The sequence below is a fragment of the Eschscholzia californica genome, unplaced genomic scaffold (assembly GCF_041429995.1).
Source record: "Eschscholzia californica isolate CP2 unplaced genomic scaffold, dmEscCali1.0.p SCAF_1, whole genome shotgun sequence".
In the NCBI taxonomy this organism is placed as follows: domain Eukaryota; kingdom Viridiplantae; phylum Streptophyta; class Magnoliopsida; order Ranunculales; family Papaveraceae; genus Eschscholzia; species Eschscholzia californica.
In genome coordinates this window covers 21,557,185-21,563,184 of record NW_028238198.1, presented here as the reverse complement: position 1 = coordinate 21,563,184, position 6,000 = coordinate 21,557,185, and positions in this window count along the sequence as shown.

The following is a 6,000-nucleotide window of genomic DNA, read 5'->3' as shown; positions in this document are numbered from 1 at the left end:
GGGCCGAGTGGCCGAGGTGTTGGGGTAACATAAGCTTCCGAAGACGCGAAGGTGGTCGTAGGAAGGTTCCCGAAGGTACAAGAGGGACATGGGAGTGCGGTTTTGGTGCAGTTTGGTGGGAAGAATGTTATGAAGGTAGCTGGCTGTATGGAGGGCCTCAACCCAAAAGTTAGAGGGAAGAGAGGCATGGGTGAGAAGGGTGAACATGATTTCGTTAAGACGACGAATCATGCGCTCCGCTTTGCCGTTTTGTTGAGATGTGTGCGGGCAAGAAAAGCGAAGCTGGATACCATGTTGAGAAGAGAAGTTGTGAAGGTTGGTGTTGTCAAATTCTCCTCTCATGTCACACTGTATAGCTTGGATGGGTAGGCGAAATTGGGTGGTGACGAATTGGTGAAAATGAGTGATTTTGGTGTATGTTTCCGACTTAAAACGGAGGGGATAAACCCATGTGTATTGAGTAAAGTCATCAATAATTACTAAATAATATTTATAGCCCGCATGACTTAACAAAGGTGAAGTCCATAAATCGCAATGTAATAACGAGAAAGGACATAATGTATGAGTACTCGAATCAGAAAAAGGTAGTCGTTTATGTTTCGACAACTGACAAGCCTGACAGAGAGATGAGCTCTTCTGTTTATTACAAGAAATAAATTTATTCAAACAAAGAAAATCCATAACTGGTTGACCCGGGTGACCGAGTCGATTGTGCCAGCAAGGAGAGTTTTGGGTAGAGGCAAAACAAGCAGTGGCGGAAGCATTTTGGGTGAGCGGGTACAGGTCACTCGTACTGTTGTGACGACTCAGGATCGTGCCATCCTTGAAATCCTTCACAGAAAAACCATAGGGGTCAAATTCAATAGAGGTGTAATTATCAATATTGAATTGACGAACAGAAATAAGGTTTTTGACAATGTTGGGATTAAAAAGGATATTTTTAAGATAAAGGGGTTTAGAGGCAAAATGAAGGGTGGATTGTCCCGAACCCATAACTGGAAGTTTATTGCCATCACCAACAATTATTGACGCTATTGGTGCAATCGTAGAAAAAGTGTCAATATTATTCTTATTGAAAGAGATATGAGAAGAAGCACCTGTATCAAAATTCCACGGGTCATTACTTTCATCTGAATCCACGGAGAGGGCATGAACAGCTTCAGCAAGTTGAGTTGGTTCAAGGGGATCTACTTCTGCCAGATTTGCTTGAGCCGACCGACGAATGCCACGGTTATTAGGGGACTGAGGGGGAGCCTGCGGGTGCCAAGGTTGAGACCAATTTTGGGTAGGGTAAGGACATGGGGGTGGAGTCCAGTATGGAGGAGCCCAATACGGTGGGTAATAGGGTTGTTGATGTTGGTGGTTTGGGTATGTAGGTTGATGGGTAACAGGCCGGTTGTAGGTGTGTTGGGGTGGGTTAGGTGGGTTGCGGGTATTGTGGTAGGAAGGGCTACGGTTGGTTTGGTTATTGGGTCGGTAGTTTGGACGGTTATTAGGCCTGTTGTTAGGGTTGCGGTTGTGGTTAGGGTTTGGGTTGGAAGTTGGTATGGCAGCCGCAATGGCGGGGTTTTTGGTAACGGCATCCCGTGTTTTGAGACGACCGGCCTCGGAGTTGAGTTGGTCAATGGCGTCTTCCCAAGTAGGTAAAGAATTATTCAAGATGGAGGCTATAGTGTCGAATTCCTTGGGAAGGCCCTTAACGAGATGGAGTACTCTTTGTTGATCGTTCATGGGAAAATCTAGGGCATATAGTTGGTCGGTTAAGTCACGTATCTTTTGACAATACGCATCAAGTGAAGGCATGGAAGCTAAGGTAAGGTTGGCTAGTTCATGTTGTAGGGCTTGGGATCGGGGTCCTTTGTTATTTCTAAAGAGGTGTTTTACCCGTAACCAAGCTTATAATGCTGTGGATTCATCGGCCATGACGCGGACAAGTAGATCATCCGAGAGAGTACCATAGACCCATTGTAAAACAATGGAGTCAATGGTCTCCCATGAAGCAAACTCGGCAGATTCCTTATCGGGTGACGGCGAACCGTCGATGTGACAAAGAACATTGTAACCTTTTGCATGGAGAGTAAACAGTTTAACCCATAAGGAATATGAAACTTTTGTACCATCAAGGATACGTACCTTATGTTGAATGTTTGATACCGTATAAACTGGGTGAAGTGATTTGTGAGTGGTTGCTTCATTGGATGAAGAAGGAGCTTTGTCGGCCATGGGAAGAATGGAGGGTTGAAAGAGCCGATCGAGATCTGCCAAGAAGGGATGGGACGACAATGGTTTGATCGAAAACAAACCCTAGAAAGCTCGATACCATGTAAGGTAATGTAAACCCTTGCTTATTTCATTGATCACAATGTGTATATATAATTACAATGGGATGGGTTAAATACGGAAATAGCTAAATATACATCGAGATAATTACGGAAGGAAATATAGAGAATATACAATAATGGACCGATAATATTGTGGAATATAATTATCGGCTAACAAGCACTCCTCTGTAATCAGGTTTAGCTAGAGATTTGAACCTGAAAACCTAGCTCACACACAGTTGATCGGACGAATTTGCAGTCCCAGGTAAATTCCACTCTGGAAAGTAAAGGCACAATTAAAAAAATATCTCGGGTCAGTGGCTTTTCATTTTGAAATTAACCCAATTCCTGAGAGATGCAATGCATTTATCTTCTCTTTCATATGGAAGAGGACAGGGAATCTGTTTTTGACAACAGACATTGTGTGGTCTGTGATCATTTCATGGTCTTAAAGGGGATGCAAGTAGGGTTTGACCCCAAAGATGAAGAATTGAATGAGGAGAAAATTATAGTGGAGTTAAGAAACATACCTAAATGCTTACAAATTGAGCATGATCTCAGACAAATAGCATCCCCTTTGGGAGATGTTGTAACCTTTATACCCCGTAGTTGGACCAAGCTAGTAAAAGATAAAATCAAATTTGAAATTATCTTGGATGTTTGTGAAGAGTCCGTGAGTCTTAATACTTCCCCTTAAGTTGGAGCGGGAATCGAGATAACGCCTAACTTGCCCACAATCTTCTGAAACGAATCGGCACCCAATGGTTTAGTGAAGATGTCTGCTAGTTGAGCCGATGTAGGTGTAAACTTGGTTTCGATGATGTTCTCTTCAATCTTTTCACAGACGAAGTGACAATCGATCTCGATGTGTTTGGTCCTTTTATAAAAGATTGGATTATCTTCAATGTGAAGCGCGACCCGATCGTCAAAATGGACAGTCATGGGAGAAGAATGGTCAAAACCCAAATCTTTAAGAAGGTAATTTAACCACTGAAGTTCGCATATAACAGTGGCAAAAACACGATACTCGGTCTCAACCGATGATTTTGCAACTGTAGGTTGCTTTTTAGATTTCCAAGACAGAGGGCTGGAACCTAACATTGTGAAATATCCTATGACGATCTCCTAGTAGTAGGACAACCCACACAGTCAGAATCACAGAAACCAGATATATGAATAGAACGTGAAGCTGATAAAAAAAGGCCTTTATCAAGAGAACCTTTTAAATAACGGAGAGCGCGATGAGCAGCATCGAGATGAATTTGACTTGGAGATTGCATAAACTGACTGAGATTATTGACGGAATAAGTGATTTCAGGACGTGTAACTGTAAGGTATAAAAGACGTCCTATAAGGCGTCGATAAATGGTTGGATCAGGTAAGGGATCACCATTGGAGGGAACGAGATGTAATTTTTGTTCCATTGTAAACGCCGATGGTTTAGATGCTGTTAAACCAGAATCTTTGATGATATCCAGAGCATATTTCCGTTGACATAGAAAAATACCCTTTAGAGGATGGAGATACTTCAATACCAAGAAAGTATTGAAGTCTACCGAGATCCTTGAGAGAGAATGTTTGATCAAGAAATTTCTTAAACGAAGAAATGGCTGAATCATCATTTCTGGTGATAATTATGTCGTCGACATATACGAGGACATAGATGGAAGTTGATCCTGAGTTGAATGTAAAAAGGGAATAATCGGATTTAGATTGTAAGAATCCTTTCGAGATGAGGACGGAAGAAAACTTTGAGAACCATTAACGAGAAGCTCGTTTTGAACCGTATAATGATATCGACAAACACGGGACTCCGCCTTAGTAGAAAATCCCAGTGGAAGTTTCATAAAAAACTTCCTCATTAAGATCGCCTTGTAAAATAGCGTTGTTGACATCAAGTTGGTGAAGAGACCAATTCTTGATGGCGGCAATGGAGAGAAGAACTCGAACTGTTACTAACTTAGCAACCGGGGCAAAGGTATCATGATAATCTAAACCCTCTATTTGTGTATAACCTTTGGCGACGAGTCTGGCCTTATAACGCTCAATAGACACGTCTAACTTGAATTTAACTTTATAGACTCATTTGCAACCAATGGATCTTTTGCCAGAAGGAAGTGGAACAATAGACCAAGTATTGTTAAATTTTAAAGCATTGATTTCTTTAGCCATAGCTTCACGCCAATGTGAAGACTTCATGGCTTGAGAAAAAGATGTTTGCTCAGAAGTGGAAAGAACATAAGTTAAAAAAAAACTTGTTGAGGATCCGAGAAATAATTAATAGAGGAATAATTCTCAAGAGGATATGAAATTATTGATGGAGTAGAGCAAATGTAGTCCTTGAGATGTGGAGGAGGTTGACGAGACCGTTGTGGCCGAGACATCAGAATGTCAGGAGAAGAAGAAACGGTAGTAGAGAATATTAAATTAGTTTTGCAGTTGGATTAATTTAAAATTATACTAATTTAGTTGATAATATGTATAACTTGATACAAAATTAAGATGGTCCGTCAGTTTAGGTAGGGAGAACGTCACTTAAACTTGTAATAAAAGTGAAGGTCCTAAGTTCGAAACCTGCATGGACCATAGTATTTTCTTAAATTTCATTATATTAACCTATTATATAGCTAGTTGATAACTTGAATAATTTCTAGTTAATATACAACTTGGTACATTAGCTCAGATGGCAAGAGCGTCACTTAAATTTGAATGAAGTGAAGGTCGCAGGTTCGAAACTTGCATGGGCCATAATTTTGATGTAAATTTCATTATATTAACTTATTATAGCTAGTTGATAAGTTGAATAATTTCTATACAATACATAACTTGGTCCATTAGCTCAGATGGCAAGAGCGTCACTTAAATTTGAATGAAGTGAAGGTCGCAGGTTCGAAACTTGCATGGGCCATAATTTTGATGTAAATTTCATTATATTAACTTATTATAGCTAGTTGATAAGTTGAATAATTTCTATATAATACATAACTTGGTCCATTAGCTCAGATGGCAAGAGCGTCACTTAAATTTGAATGAAGTGAAGGTCGCAGGTTCGAAACTTGCATGGGCCATAATTTTGATGTAAATTTCATTATATTAACTTATTATAGCTAGTTGATAAGTTGAATAATTTCTATATAATACATAACTTGGTCCATTAGCTCAGATGGCAAGAGCGTCACTTAAATTTGAATGAAGTGAAGGTCGTAGTTTTGAAACCTGCATGGGCCATAATTTTGTTGTAAATTTCATTATATTAACCTATTATAACTGTCTCTTCTTTTTTTTTTTTTTTTTGTTGAAGGGTATAACTGTCTCTTCTTGATGTCTAGATATGAGAGGTTAGCTCGTGCAAGGGGAGGGGACGCATTTGATATGTTTGGGGACGATGATATTCCTGCTCCAAATCCATCCTCAAATGAGGCTGGGTTAACTAACTGCTGCTCAACCTTCACCAGAAAGTATAAACATGAATCCAGAAGGTAATTTCGTCATGACTGAAGATGGCTTTTGGCACCCTCTAGAATTATGTTACAACTCTCAATTATAAATGATACTTACACTAGGTCAAAGTGACTTGGGGAGCCTGTAATTGAAGCTTTAATTTGTTGATTTTTCAGGTGGAGGTTCACAAACTGATTATGTATATGATGCGGCATCTGGGTAAGCAATCTCGTGAATA